Source organism: Dendrobates tinctorius, unplaced genomic scaffold (genome assembly GCF_039654945.1).
Source record: "Dendrobates tinctorius isolate UK_male_01 unplaced genomic scaffold, ASM3965494v1 ptg000010l, whole genome shotgun sequence".
Classification (NCBI taxonomy): Eukaryota; Metazoa; Chordata; class Amphibia; order Anura; family Dendrobatidae; genus Dendrobates; species Dendrobates tinctorius.
Window position 1 is genome coordinate 8,835,880 of NW_027361678.1, and position 16,462 is coordinate 8,852,341.

Sequence of the window (16,462 nt, forward strand, 5' to 3'; positions counted from 1 at the left end):
TCTATCTATCTATCTCTATATCTATCTATCTTACTCTATCTCTATATCTATTATCTCTATATTTATTATCTATCTAGCTACCATCTATATCTATCTATCTTTATCTATATATATCTCTATCTAATATCTATATCTATCTATCTATCTATCTCTATACCTATCTATCTATTTATCTATCCGTTATCTATCTCTATATCTTTTCTCTGTATCTATCTATCTCTATATCTATATCTCTCGCTATCTATCACTCTATCTCTATATCTATCTTTATATCTATATATCTATCTCTATTTCTCTCTATATCTATCTCTATATCTCTATAGCTATCTATCTATATATCTCTATCTATCTCTATATCTATCTTTCTATCTCTATATATATCTTTATCTATTTATCTCTATATCTTTTCTCTGTATCTATCTCTCTATATCTATATCTATCTATCTCTATATATATCTATTATCTCTATATCTATATCTCTCTCTATATCTATCTATCTATTTATCTCTATCTCTATATCGATCTCTCTGTATATCTATCTATCTTTCTATCTCTATATCTATCTATCTATCTCTATCTATTATCTATATCTATCTCCATCTATCGCTCTATCTCTATATCTATCTTTCTATCTCTACATCTATCTCTATATCTATCTTTCTATCTATATCTATCTATTATGTCTATCTAGCTATCTCTATTATCTATATCTACCTATCTCTATATCTTTCTATCTTACTCTATCTCTATATCTATCTGTTATCTCTATATTTATTATCTATCTTTATCTATCTATCTCTATCTCTCTATTTATCGATCTCTGTCTCTATCTCTCTCTCTATCTACCGCTATCTCTATCTCTATCTATCTTTATATCTATATCTATCTATCTCTATATCTATCTCTATATATATATCTGTTTCTCTCTATATCTCTCTCTCTATATATTATCTCTATATCTATCTATCTCTATATCTATCTATCTCTATATCTGTTATCTCTATATCTATCTCTATATCTATCTATCTCTATATCTATCTTTCTGTCTAACACTATATCTCTATATCTATCTCTATATCTCATTATCTATCAATCTCTATCTCTCTCTCTTTATCTATCCATATATCTCTATATCTATCTATCTATTATCTCTATTATCTATATCTATCTATCCATCTCTCTATATCTCTCTATATCTATCTTTCTAACTCTATATCTATCTATCTCTATACATATCTCTATATCTAGCTATTATCTCTATATCTATCTTTCTATATCTATCTGTCTCTATATCTATCTATCTATCTCTATATCTATTATCTCTATATCTATCTATCTCTATATATCTCTATATCTATTTTTATTTATAGCCATCTATCTATATATATTTATCTCTATATCTATATATGTCTATATTATTATTATTATATCTGTATATCTCTATCTATTATCTATCTCTATCTATTATCTTTCTCTATCTATATATCTATCTATCTATCTCTATATCTTTCTATCTATAGCTATCTATCTCTATATCTATCTATCTATCTATCTATCTATCTATCTATCTATCCATTATCTATTTTCTATCTATCTCTATATCTATCTACCTATCGATCTATCTATCTATATTTTTTCTATATCTATCTTTATATCTATCTCTATGAATCTTTCTATCTATATCTATCCATTATCTACTTTCTATCCATTATCTACTATCTATCTCTATATCTATCTATTTCTACATCTATCTTTCTATCTATTTCTATCTAACTCTATATCTATATATCTATATAGCATTATACCCTATGAGGGGGTGCATTATTCCCTATGAGGGGGCAGCATTATACCCTATGAGGGGGCAGCATTATACCCTATGAGGAGGCAGCATTATACCCTATGAGGAGGGCAGCATTATTCCCTATGAGGGGATGCATTATTCCCTATGAGGGGGGCAGTATTATACCCTATGAGGGGGGGCAGTATTATACCCTATGAGGGGGGCAGCATTATACCCTATGAGGGGGCAGCATTATTCCCTATGAGGGGATGCATTATTCCGTATGAGGGGGGCAGTATTATACCCTATGAGGAGGCAGCATTATACCCTATGAGGGGGTGCATTATTCCCTATGAGGGGGGCAGTATTATACCCTATGAGGGGGGCAGTATTATACCCTATGAGGGGGTGCATTATACCCTATGAGGGGATGCATTATACCCTATGAGGGGGGCAGTATTATACCCTATGAGGAGGCAGTATTATACCCTATGAGGGGGGCAGCATTATTCCCTATGAGGGGGGCAGTATTATACCCTATGAGGGGGCAGCATTATACCCTATGAGGGGGGCAGCATTATACCCTATGAGGAGGCAGCATTATACCCTATGAGGGGGTGCATTATTCCCTATGAGGGGGGCAGTATTATACCCTATGAGGTGGCAGCATTATACCCTATGAGGAGGCAGCATTATACCCTATGAGGAGGGCAGCATTATTCCCTATGAGGGGGTGCATTATACCCTATGAGGGGGTGCATTATACCCTATGAGGGGGGCAGTATTATACCCTATGAGGGGGCAGCATTATTCCCTATGAGGGGATGCATTATTCCCTATGAGGGGGGCAGTATTATACCCTATGAGGAGGCAGCATTATACCCTATGAGGGGGTGCATTATTCCCTATGAGGGGGGCAGTATTATACCCTATGAGGGGGGCAGTATTATACCCTATGAGGGGGCAGCATTATACCCTATGAGGGGGTGCATTATTCCCTATGAGGGGGTGCATTATTCCCTATGAGGGGGGCAGTATTATACCCTATGAGGGGGGCAGTATTATACCCTATGAGGGGGTGCATTATACCCTATGAGGGGGTGCATTATACCCTATGAGGGGGTGCATTATTCCCTATGAGGGGGGCAGTATTATACCCTATGAGGGGGGCAGTATTATATTCTATGAGATGGCTGCATTATATTCTATGAGATGGCTGCATTATACTATGTGAGGGGGCTGCTTTATATTCTATGAGGGAGCTACCCAACTCCTGCTACATAATTAAGACATGTACAACCTTATATTATACCCGGATATTAGCGTGTTTTACCGCATAATTGGTGGTCTGGTATTTAACTCTATGCAGCTACATAGTGGGCCCCAAGAATGATTTTCTCTGGTGGGCCCAAGGTGTTCCAGTCCGACGCTGGATGACAGTATATACCGTATACTACAGTAAAGGAAGGGTCAGATGGCTGCATAACTCGGACGAGTACTGCAATACAATGCCCGGACTGGCCGACAGCTCTCCCTACCAGAGCGTGTCAGCTGCACAGAAATGGATGCTGCCACGCTCGGGTCCGGAGAGCCTATGGCCAGTCCGAGCATTGCAATCCCAGTCTCATTTATGCAGCCGTCTGACTCATACTGAACACTCAGCCACAAAAACACAAATGCAGTTAGGCAATTAACCCAGACCGATGCAATCATTTCATACTTGCTTCATAGCCATCCGTTATTGCACACAAATTGTGCTTCCCAAGTTGCTTATACATTTTCTATCATGGTGTAAAAAATTTTTTTCTTGTCCAACAAGGGTCATTAAAAGGAATCTGTCGCCAGGTTTTTGTCATATAATCCAAAAGTAGCCTAATGTAGGGGCAGAGACCCTGATTCCAGCGATGTTACTTATTGGGTTGCTTGTTGTAGTTTTGATCAAATCACTGTTTTATCAGTAGAAGATTATCACTAGAGGACTAGTAAACTTGCTGAATAGTTATCTTCCATATTCGTGAGCCCTGTATAAACTCATCTCCATCACTGATTGGCAGCTTTCAGTGTACACTGTGCATAGGCAGAAATCTACTAATCAGTGGTGTGGGTGGAGTTATACAGAGCTAGGCATTCAAGGAACTACTAGATCTGCAGCAGAGACAACAGGGATTGTATCAAAATGACATCAAGTAGCCCAGTAAGTGACATCACTGGAATTGGGGTATGCAGCTCTTAGATGAGTTACTGATACATTTCCAATTTAATTACTCATCCTCATAGGGCACAAAAAGGACAAATGACTGAAATAGAAAGCTATGTGCCAGGAACAAAATACAACATTATTAGTAAAAAAAAAAGAAAAAAAAAAAAAGTTAATTTTAATAGATAAATTTGAATTTATGTAAACAATACATAGTAACATAGTAATTAAGGTTGAAGGGAGACTTTAAGTCCATCTAGTTCAACCCATATCCTATCCTAACTTGCCCTAACATGTTGATCCAGAGGAAGGCAAAAAAAACCCATGTGGCAAACAGTAAGCTTCACATTGGGGAAAAAAATCCTTCCCGACTCCACATACGGCAATCAGACTAGCTCCCTGGATCAACGCAACACTAAGGAAACTAGTGTATATACCCTGTAATATTATACTTTTCAAGAAAGGCATCCAGTCCCCTCTTAAATTTTAGTAGGGAATCACTCATTACAACATCATATGGCAGAGAGTTCCATCGTCTCACTGCTCGTACAGTAAAGAATCCGCGTCTGTGATTATGTTTAAACCTTCTTTCCTCCAGAAGTAGAGGATGCCCCCTTGTCCCCGTCACAGGTCTAAGAGTAAAAAGATCATTAGATAGGTCTTGGTATTGTCCCCGCATATATTTATACATTGTAATAAGATCACCCCTAAGCCTTTGATTCTCCAAACTAAATAACCCCAAGTGTAATAACCTGTCTTGGTATTGCAGACCCCCCAGTTCCCTAATAACCTTGGTCGCTCTTCTCTGCACCCGCTCCAGTTCAGCTATGTCTTTCTTATACACCGGAGACCAGAACTGTACACCGTATTCTAAGTGTGGTCGCAGTAGTGACTTATATAGAGGTAAAATTATGTTCTCCTCATGATCATCTATGCCTCTTTTAATGCATCCCATTATTTTATTTGCCTTTACAGCAGCTGCCTGACACTGGCCACTAAATGTGAGTTTGTCGTCCACCCATACACCCAGGTCTTTTTCAGTGACAGTTTTGCCCAGTGTTTTACAATTAAGCACATAATTATACATGTTGTTCGTTCTACCCAAGTGCATGACCTTACATTTATCCCCATTAAAGCTCATTTGCCATTTATCAGCCCAAGCTTCTAGTTTACATAAATCCTCCTGTAATATAAAATTGTCCTCCTCTGTATTGATTACCCTGCAGAGTTTAGTGTCATCTGCAAATATTGAAATTCTACTCTCTATGCCCCCTACAAGGTCATTAATAAATATGTTAAAAAGAAGCGGGCCCAAAACTGACCCCTGTGGTACCCCACTGCTAACCGTGACCCAGTCCGAGTGTGCTCCATCAATAACCTCCCTTTGTTTCCTATCCCTGAGCCAGCTCTTAACCCACCTACACATATTTTCCCCTATCCCCATTGTTCTCATTTTATGTATCAACCTTTTGTGTGGCACCGTATCAAAAGCTTTTGAAAAGTCCATGTACACCACGTCCACTGCATTCCCTTGGTCCAGTCCGGAACTTACCTCTTCATAAAAGCTTATCAGATTAGTCTGACAGGAACGGTCCCTTGTAAACCCTTGTTGATATTGGGTCATAAGGTTATTCTTCTCCAGGTACTCCAGTATAGTATCTCTTAGAAAACCCTCCAGGATTTTACCCACAGTTGAGGTTAAACTCACTGGCCTATAATTTCCAAGTTCAGTTTTTGTCCCCTTTTCGAATATTGGCACCACATTTGGTATATGCCAGTACTGTCGTACAGATCCTGTTATTATGGAATCTTTAAAGATTAAAAATAATGGTCTATCTATGACTCTGCTTAATTCCTGCAGTACTCGGGGGTGTATCCCATCCGGGCCCGGGGATTTGTCAATTTTAGTGATTTTTAGATGCCGCCGTACTTCCTGCTGGGTTAAGCAGGTGACATTTAATGGAGAATTTTTATCCCTGATCATGTTATCCGTCATGGGATTTTCTTGTGTAAACACTGTTGAAAAAAAATCATTTAGCATATTGGCTTTTTCCTCATCCTCATCCACCATTTCACCCAGACTATTCTTAAGGGGGCCAACACTATCATTTTTTAGCTTCTTACTATTTATGTAGTTAAAGAATATTTTGGGATTATTTTTACTTTCTCTGGCAATGAGTCTCTCTGTCTCAATCTTTGCTGTTTTGATTTGCTTTTTACAGTATTTATTTTTCTGTATTTATTTAATGCCTCATCACTACCTACTTGCTTTAATTCTCTAAATGCTTTATTTTTATCTCTTATTGCTCCCCTTACAGCTCTATTTAGCCATAGTGGTTTCCTCCTATTTCTCGCATGTTTATTCCCATACGGTATATATTGTGCACAGGTCCTATTCAGGATGCTAATAAACGTCTCCCATTTTCTTTGTGTATTTTTATGTCTCGGGATATCGTCCCAGTTAATTGCACCAAGATCATCTCTCATCCGTTGGAAATTTGCCTTCCTGAAGTTTAATGTCCTTGTAACCAGTCTACTACACATCTTAGTAAAGGATACATGAAAACTTATTAATTTGTGATCACTATTACCCAAGTGACCCCCAACCCTTACATTTGATATGCGGTCTGGCCTGTTGGTTAACATTAGGTCTAGCAGTGCCCCCCCTCTTGTTTGGTCCTGAACCAGTTGTGAAAGGTAATTGTCTCTCATAGTTGTCAGAAACCCATGACCTTTGCTGGAACTGCAGGTTTCAGTTCCCCAATGTATTTCAGAGTAGTTGAAGTCCCCCATAATAATGACTTCTCCTTGCGTCGCAGCTTCATCTCTTTGCTTTATGAGGATATTCTCTGTTGCTTCCATTATTTTTGGAGACTTATAACAAACCCCTATCAGTAATTTATTATTTTCCCCCCTCCCCTTATCTCCACCCACAGGGACTCTACATTTTCATTAGATTCATATATATTATCACGCAGGATGGGTTTTAAGGATGATTTTACATATAAACACACGCCTACCCCTCGCTTATTAGTACGGACGGTCATTTCTGAACAGACTATAGCCCTGTAAATTAACCGCCCAGTCGTGGCTCTCGTCCAGCCATGTCTCAGATATCCCCATCATTTCATAATTATGTTCCAACAACATTAACTCCAATTCCTCCATCTTGTTAGCGAGGCTTCTGGCATTAGTATACATGCACTTTATGTATCTCTCTGTACCTCTATTCTTTCTTATATTATTAACTGTTCTAACCCCACCCCCCATGCCACCCCCACCCCCAATGTCATTATTTGTGCCCAGGTCTCTATCTGCACTGTCTTCCCTTCCTATAAAAGGAATACCCTCCCCCGTCCCTAGGTTAAACACTCCTCCAACCTTCTAGCCATTTTCTCCCCCAGCACAGCTGCACCCTCCCCATTGAGGTGCAGCCTGTCCCTAGCGTAGAGCCTGTAGCCAACTGAGAAGTCGGCCCAGTTCTGCAGGAACCCAAACCCCTCCTTCCTACACCAATTCCTGAGCCACTTATTAACCTCCCTAATCTCCCATTGCCTCTCTGGCATGGCACGTGGTACAGGAAGTATTTCCGAAAATACCACCTTGGAGGTCCTTGCTTTAAGCTTACAGCCTAATTCCCTGAAATCCTCTTTAAGGACCTTCCACCTACCTCTAACTTTGTCATTTGTGCCAATGTGCACCATGACCGCTGGATCCTCACCAGCCCCTCCCAGTAATCTGTCAACCCGATCAGCGATGTGTCGGACTCAAGCGCCAGGTAGGCAGCACACCGTTCGACGATCCCTGTCTTTGTGACAGATTGCCCTATCTGTTCCCCTAATAACTGAGTCTCCCACTACCAGAACCTGTCTGACCTGCCCTGCTCTCCTATTTCCCCTCTTACTGGAGAAGACACTCCTCCGGCTTTCAGAGGACATGCCTTGCTGCAGCAGTGCTACTCCTGCACTGACACTCCCCTCATCTGCCAACTTGGCAAACTTATTGGGGTGTGCCAGATCAGGACTAGCCTCCCTGGTGCTCTTCCCTCTACCCCGCCTTCTAACTGTCACCCAGCATTGTCCTGCAGCTTCAACCTAGCATCCCCCCCTCATCTATCCCATTGAGCGTCTGCTCAGTGAGCAGAAGACTCCTTTCCATATTGTCTATGCATCTCAGTGTTGCCAGCTGCACATTTAGATCCAGTATCTGGGCTTCCAAATGCACAACGTGCTCACATCTTGCACAGCAGTATGCACCCTCGACCGGCTGTTCAAGTGTTTCATACATGCGGCAAGACGTGCACTGGATGGCATTGGCAATAGTGGAGTACATCCTAATGGGGATTGCAAAAGACAATAAGATAAGCAAAAATAAATAAAAAGTATTAATAAAATATAACAGCTATTCAGTAATACCTCCCTTGGAAACTCCCTGAATCCAAAGTGACTGAATCTCAAGTCACACACTTACCACAGTTCGCACTTATGCTCAGGTCACACTCAGCTCGTTCACACTCGCTCAGGCAGATTTAAAAGATTTTTTTTTTTTCCCCTTTTACCAGCACACCACCCTGCTCCTCAATGCTCTTCCAAAAGGAGTTAAGCCCCAACCAGCTGCCCCTTATAAACTCTTAATTATGAACTCCCACCCTTAATTAACCCCTTGTGAATATAGTTACACCTCAAGATTTAAATGCAATATAGTTAACCCTTAAAAACACAGATAGTAAAATAAGAGATTAAAGATTAGAGAAAAAAAAAATAGGTTAAACAAGCCCCCAAGCCCCCCCAAAAATTGGACAGGTAGAAAGCACTCAGCAACCTACAATTCAGCAACTCACACAGGTATTTGTTATAGGTTTTCCAAACACCTCTTCACTGAATCTCAAGTCTCACACTTACCACAGTTCGCACTTATGCTCAGGTCACACTCACCTCGTTCACACTCGCTCAGGCAGAAGATTTAAAAGATTTTTTTTTTTTTTTCCCCTTTTACCAGCACACCACCTTGCTGCTCAATGCACTTCCAAAATAGAATACAATACAATAGAACAAATACCAAAAAAGGTGGATAACTAAATATTAATGGGTGAGCGAATAAAAAAAGAGTTCCACAAGTACATGTGTACATGATTACACCACTCGCAGGCAACCATGCAATGACATAATGTGTCAACTGGTTAATCCTGGTAATACCTGTATGTATGTACATGAAACTTTGTATTCAATCAATTTAACAGCTCATAGATAATTCCCCTTCTGGTATATAATATCAAAGTGTATATACACTCACTGGCCACTTTATTAGGTACACCATGCTAGTAAGGGGTTGGACCCCCTTTTGCCTTCAGAACTGCCTCAATTCTTCGTGGCAGAGATTCAACAAGGTGCTGGAAGCATTCCTCAGAGATTTTGGACCATATTGACATGATGGCATCACACAGTTGGCGCAGATTTGTCGGCTGCACATCCCTGATGCGAATCTCCCGTTCCACCACATCCCAAAGATGCTCTATTGGATTGAGATCTGGTGACTGAGGAGGCCATTTGAGTACAGTAAACTCATTGTCATGTTCAAGAAACCAATCTGAGATGATTCGAGCTTTATGACATGGCGCATTATCCTGCTGAAAGTAGCCATCAGATGTTGGGTACATTGTGGTCATAAAGGGATGGACATGGTCAGCAACAATACTCAGGTAGGCTGTGGCGTTGCAACGATGCTCAATTGGTACCAAGGGGCCCAAAGAGTGCCCAGAAAAAATTCCCCACACCATGACACCACCACCACCACCAGCCTGAACCGTTGATACAAGGCAGGATGGATCCATGCTTTCATGTTGTTTACACCAAATTCTGACCCTACCATCCGAATGTCGCAGCAGAAATCGAGACTCATCAGACCAGGCAACGTTTTTCCAATCTTCTACTGTCCAATTTCGATGAGCTTGTGCAAATTGTAGCCTCAGTTTCCTGTTCTTAGCTGAGAGGAGTGGTACCCAGTGTGGTCTTCTGCTGCTGTAGCCCATCTGCCTCAAAGTTCGACGCACTGTGCGTTCAGAGATGCTCTTCTGCCTACCTTGGTTGTAACGGGTGGCAGTTTGAGTCACTGTTGCCTTTCTATCAGCTCGAACCAGTCTGCCCATTCTCCTCTGACCTCTGGCATCAACATGGCATTTCCGGCCACAGAACTGCCGCTCACTGGATTTTTTTTCTTTTTCGGACCATTCTCTGTAAACCCTAGAGATGGTTGTGTGTGAAAATCCCAGTAGATCAGCAGTTTCTGAAATTCTCAGACCAGCCCTTCTGGCACCAACAATCATGCCACGTTCAAAGGCACTCAAATCACCTTTCTTCCCCATACTGATGCTCGGTTTGAACTGCAGGAGATTGTCTTGACCATGTCTACATGCCTAAATGCACTGAGTTGCCGCCATGTGATTGGCTGATTAGAAATTAAGTCTTAACACACAGTTGGACAGGTGTACCTAATAAAGTGGCCAGTGAGTGTGTATATATATATATATATATATATATATATATACATATATATATATATATATAGTCATGTCCAATAATTAAAACATGGGGAAATATACAGAGGTACACACAAAAACATTTAGTCAAGGAAGCATGGCAATGATCAGCTCCTCCACCACTAGACTCAACGTGTTTCGCCATTGCTTCATCAGGGGTTTATGTCTGTCTTTTTCTGAGTTTGTTCTATTGTGTTGTTTACATAATTTTATTACATATATTAAAATTTAACTTTACTAATACTGTTGTGTTTTGTTCCTGACACATATCTTTCAATTTTGGTCATTTAGCTCTCAGACGAGGTAGCAAAAACCTGATGAGTAGTCAAGAAAGTTCACAATGGAGTTGTCTAACAACTACCGTAATAACAAAATTGCAAGCTAGATAGACATAAATATAAAAAGATATTGGAATATGGTATATTTAAACATAATATATGCTGTCAATTTCTTGTTTTTATAGGACCAACCTCGGATTCATTTGCTCTGATACAGTGAACCATACGAGTTGCAGATGCTCCTAAATAATCAGGATCAATATGGCCCCAGCCTCTTTTTAGCGCCTACAGCAATGGTATTTGTCATTGATTAGTCAATGCTTTCTATGATTGAAGTAAATTAAAGGGGACCTCTCAGTTGATTCGTACTGCCCGACACACTGACTGGTAGAATGGATTAATGACCAGCTCTGTTAATGAAAATATGTATGTTTCACTCTGAAATGCTGCAGCTTTTAAGCAGTGAAGAAAGGAATGTCCAACTCCACGATGTAGTGAATACATAAATCCTTTTATTCACTTAGTCACTTCAAAGGTGAGGTTAAAAGGCCAGCATAGAAAAACTAGGCTTGCGTTCTCAACGCGTTTCAAGCTTTAAAGCAGGACCTGGGAACAAGGTGACTAAGTGAACATGTCGCAAAGTATGTCCCCACTGGCTTCCTCCTACTAGATTGACTGTTCTCTCTCTGTACACTTGTATACAAACCACAGGATGAATCATCCGACAGATTGTTTTTGAAGAGAACCTGTAATCAGGGTTATGAACATTAAGGGCATTGCCCCAATGGAAGTGGTATACTGATTAAATACATACTTTCAGAGAAGAAATCAGTAGCCTGGTTTCTATAAAATTATCTTTAAACATTTTGCTCTCCGTGCATCTGGGTGGACCTGTGGGGTGGGACTGTGGATAGGGTATTTGACTCTGCTATGCCCTCTCTGTTGTGTATCTTCTTCCTTATTTAAATTCCGTGCAGACACTGTTCTAGCCGCGGGCGATGTTTGTGCAGATTAAGCTCTTGATGGGCTTAAATAAAATGGCACGGGCAACGGCACATGCGAAGTTTGATCTCTTGGCAGTCTTTGGGAAAATGGTGGTGATGTATTGTATGTACAGATTGAGATCTCTGTTTCATGGCGAGCCCAAATCTAAATCTGTGCATGCGCTGCCATTAGTGCCATTTTCCCGAAGACTGACAGAAGATCAATCTATGCAGATTAAGATCTTGGCTTAACATCAAGCCAAGATCTCAATCTGCACATGCGCCACCACCAATGGCATTTTTTCCGAAGACTGCTAAAAGATCAATCTGCGCAGATTAAGATCTTGACTCGTCATTAAGCGGAGATCTCAGTCTGCGCATGCGCCACCACAACGCCATTTTCCCGAAGACTGCCAAATCAATCTGTGCAGATTGAAATCTTGGCTCGTCATGGAGCCAAGATCTCAATTTGCACATGCGCCACCACAGCACCATTTTCCCGAAGACTGCCGGAAGATCAATCTGAAATCCTTTTGGATAGAATATTTAGGCTTACTGTGCGCTGCTGAGACCAGGATAAAATCACCACATGAGAAACTTTTTAACTCTTTATTCCCAACGCGTTTCAAAGTGGAAAATCACTTCTTCAGGGGATGACATAGAGTCTATGTCATCCCCTGAAGAAGAAGTGATTTTCCACTTTGAAACGCGTTGGGAATAAAGAGTTAAAAAGTTTCTCATGTGGTGATTTTATCCTGGTCTCAGCAGCGCACAGTAAGCCTAAATATTCTATCCAAAAGGATTTCTATCTGTGGTCACGGACGTGAACCTCGGGCGTGCAGCAAGCTGACATTGACTTACATGCTTTAATCTATCTTGGAAAAGGTGAGTAGATTCCCTTGAATTCATTTCATCTGTTACCCAGATAAGACCCTATTGCGCTCTTTCTTTCCTCAGTTTTATTTTGGAAGATCAATCTGAGCATGCGCCATTACCGCTGACCTCTTATTGAAGTCCGTCAAGAGCTCAATCTGCACAAACATAGCCGCGTGCAATGACGGCGCTGGTGCGAAACTTAAGTAAGCAGATAGATAGCAGAGGAGGCATAGCAGAGCTAAAGATCCTACCAACCCTGAAGAACAGATACCAAAACTTCAAATGATGATTTAAAAAAAACCAGGCCACTGATTTCTTCACTGAAAGTACGTATTAGATCAGTATACCAGCGCACAATGCCTTTAGTTTAATATGTATAACCCTGATGACAGGTTCTCTTTAAGAAATGAATGCACATTACACAGGCTGGATTTAAATAGAAAAATAGAATATTAGATACACAGAGGGAAAACAAAGGTAGTCTAATCCTGTAGAAATCAAATTCTGTAATAAAGGATGGCTGGGCAAAGAACAAAAATGGTAAAATGTATCAAATCAATCTCCCCTCCAAAAAAGTTAGAATAAGTGAAGTAAGGGAGTAGTGCTCCTTTGGCTTGGCATTTCATCATATGAACGCAGAAGTATGAATTTTGGTACATGGGATAATTTATATGTATATTCTTCATTATTCTCCTTTTCACTACTGCAGAATGACATTACCCTGGCAGTCACTCTGTGTATATGTTTTTTGTTTTGAATCTAGTTTCCCGAAGAAAGTCATTGTGATTACACTATGTCATCTCTACGAGTGAGGTCACTAACTTGGTAATCAAAGATCCATATATAAAATTATTAGGAGCCACACAGTTACAGTATTTCATGTGAAATCATCACTACCTGTAACTACTGAAGGGGAGACCTCTTGCCCAAACTTTAGCAAAGGCATCTGCAAAGGATGGGGACACAATCCATAGTTTAGTGATGGGTACTGTATAATTGTATTAGCTGAACACTGTATGATGAAGCATAAGGCGATGTCAGTTCGGGGTATTGTACAAGCAATCAACCAACCTAAAGCAAGAATGGACAATTACTGGACACTAAAAAGGGTAAGTCAATATTTAGACGCCATTTTAAAGTTTATATCATAATTTGCATACAAAGTGTCATGAAGCCAGCCACTGCCACCACCAGTTTGACATGAAGACCACTCACTTATAACACGTGCCTTGGATGCAACTGTAAAGGGGCACTCCGCTTCTGCACTTGCTCGTCCCACAATAGGCTGACAATGTGCTAAGTGCACTCACAAGCAGTCCCACATCCATGCATTTCGCTGCAGAGTTTATGGAAGGCAGCACAGGCACTGATGAGGTTATGGTATTTGTTCCTACACAAAAAAATTGTGACAGTTCCCTTTAGAAAAGGTTATAAAAGAAGGAACAATAAAAAACAAACAAACCTAGAAATAAAAACTGAAATAAAACGGCTAAAGTACGAATTAGTCTTAAATTGAATTGGAAACCCTAACAGCTTCTGGTGGAGAATAATGCTGCGGGAAGTATGGGCAGATCTGCAACACTCGTTGCGTCTTCTAAACAGGCCCCATTAAAGGGATACGGATATGTATGATTGTTTTGAAGCAGCTCTCCACATCCTCCTCCACCCCTTCAAAATTTGTATTTTCTCAATATGTTGCAGCCATCATATTATATAGCACTGTGTACTTACAATTGCTCATTTGGCCTTTCTACCCAGATAATTCTTTTTTCCATTAGGTCTATGACGTCACGTTATTATAAACTGATGAGCTGAATCCCTCTACAGTAGGTCAGGCCCATATACATTTTTATCTCATGAACCTACAACTCCCAGTATGTCCTTAACAATGGTAAGGAGATGCTGGTAGTCGTTATCAGTCTTTATCAGACTACGGACCATACACAAACCACAGTACTGATGAGAAGTAGTAACAAGCAACAATTACACATTTACATCCAGGTGCCTTATGGGTGATCTTTTCTCTGATATAGTCTTTTCGTCTTCAACTTGTTCAAACGCCATGATGACTTTTCTCATCCACAGCTCGTCTCTGCAGACTCCCTCTTCTCCGGTCTTCTGCAGCACATTCTGACAAAGTGCCCTTTAAAAATAAGCCTCTTATAGTATATGACCTCCACACTGTCAGCCTTAATAAGCTACACCCGCCACATTGTCTGCTATTATCAACTATAACCGCCACACCATCTGCCCTTATGAACCACAGCCTATACTATGGCTGTCCCCCCCTCTAGTTTTCCCTTACATTCTCTATATCTCCGCATTGTCCCCCAACATGCTAACCTCACTCAATATTGAGCCCCCCATTTCATGCTGCCCCTCTCCATATAAATTATGTGCCCATTTTCACACTATGCACTGATACTGCCCACCCATGTTGTCCTCTCCAATCTGTATCTTCACCCTCACACTGTTCCCGTACACAGTATGATGGTGACCACAGCTGTCATACAGTGTGACATCCACAACATCCACCCAATATAGACTATGATGCCCACCACAGAACCCCAATATACTGTATTGATGTCCCACATAGCTAACTTTACAGTATAATTACCACACACAGCCCCCTATACAATGATTCCACCCACATATCGTATATAGTATGATGTTCCCACAACTCTGGTATAATGTCTGCCACAGCACCCAGCATAATGTTCCCCACAGTCTCTGATATAATGTGATATCCTCTTGTGATGGCTCCCACAGCCAGCAGATCGTATGTCCCTCACAACTAGCCCCACATATGTTCCTTATAGCCAGCCCCTCTTATGTCCTCCACAGACAGCCCCACATATGTGCCCCATATGTCCCCCATTCATTGGCAAAATATATAAAAAAGGCTTATACTCGCCTATTTCCGGCTCCCTGTACACCACGGTCGCTGTCTGCTCTTGCTTCCTGTGCATCAATGGACGCAGGATGGCATGAGACGTCACTGTATTGCGCCATCTGACATCCCCTGTGTGCACCATCTCCAACAAGGTAGCAGACTGGAAGTGGTGTGTATTCTGCTGGAGTTCCCAGCAGCGCAGGGAGCTGCCGGACGGCCTGGCTCTGACATCAATTGTATTCATGTATGATAGATGCAAATACAATTGAGTGGATGGAGGGAGTGATGGCCGAGGCTCGGGACAGAGAGGGGTAAACAGTGTCAGTGACTGACACAGCTCACCTCCGTGCTTGTGCCCCAATCGAGGAGGCAGAAGGTCGCGCCCTAGGCGAGTGCCTACTCCTTGTCCCGGCCTTGATTACTCTACTCTATATACACACTCCGTGTCTACTCTTCATCAGATAACCTGCTTCAATTACCTTTTCACAACAGGAGGTGAAAGCAGAGCTGCAAGGCCCCTAGCCTTTGATCTGAATAACTGTAAAGCTGGAGTCACACATAGCGACTTACCAGCGATACCGACACCGATATCAAGGTGTCAGGATCGCTGGTAAGTCGCTATGTGATCGCTGGTGAGCTGTCACACAGACAGCTTCACCAGCAATCAGCTCAGCGATGCCGAGCGCCCGGCATCGCTTGCCATCCCTGTAAAAAATAGAATTAAAATAAAAAATATTGTTATTCTCACCTTCCGACTTCCCGCGCAGCCATCCTGCGCCTCTACACGCTCCGGTCCCAGTAATCCTTTGCGAGAATGACCACGAGACATCACGGTCTCGCGGGAGCACGAAGTCTCGCGGTCATTCGTGCAAAGGATCATTGGGACCGGAGCGTGGAGAGAGGCAGGATGGCTGCGCGGG

At 41.3% G+C, this 16,462-nt stretch overlaps 1 long non-coding RNA gene across 1 annotated transcript in view; it reads right to left on the bottom strand.

Moving 5' to 3' along the window:
- The window catches only part of LOC141098575 (uncharacterized), a 105,487-nt gene that overhangs the window by 6,008 nt on the left and 83,017 nt on the right, over nt 1-16,462 (bottom strand). Inside the window, exon 2 of the long non-coding RNA XR_012234289.1 lies at nt 13,865-14,039. This is a non-coding gene — a long non-coding RNA (uncharacterized lncRNA). The remainder of the gene's footprint in view (nt 1-13,864; nt 14,040-16,462) is intronic.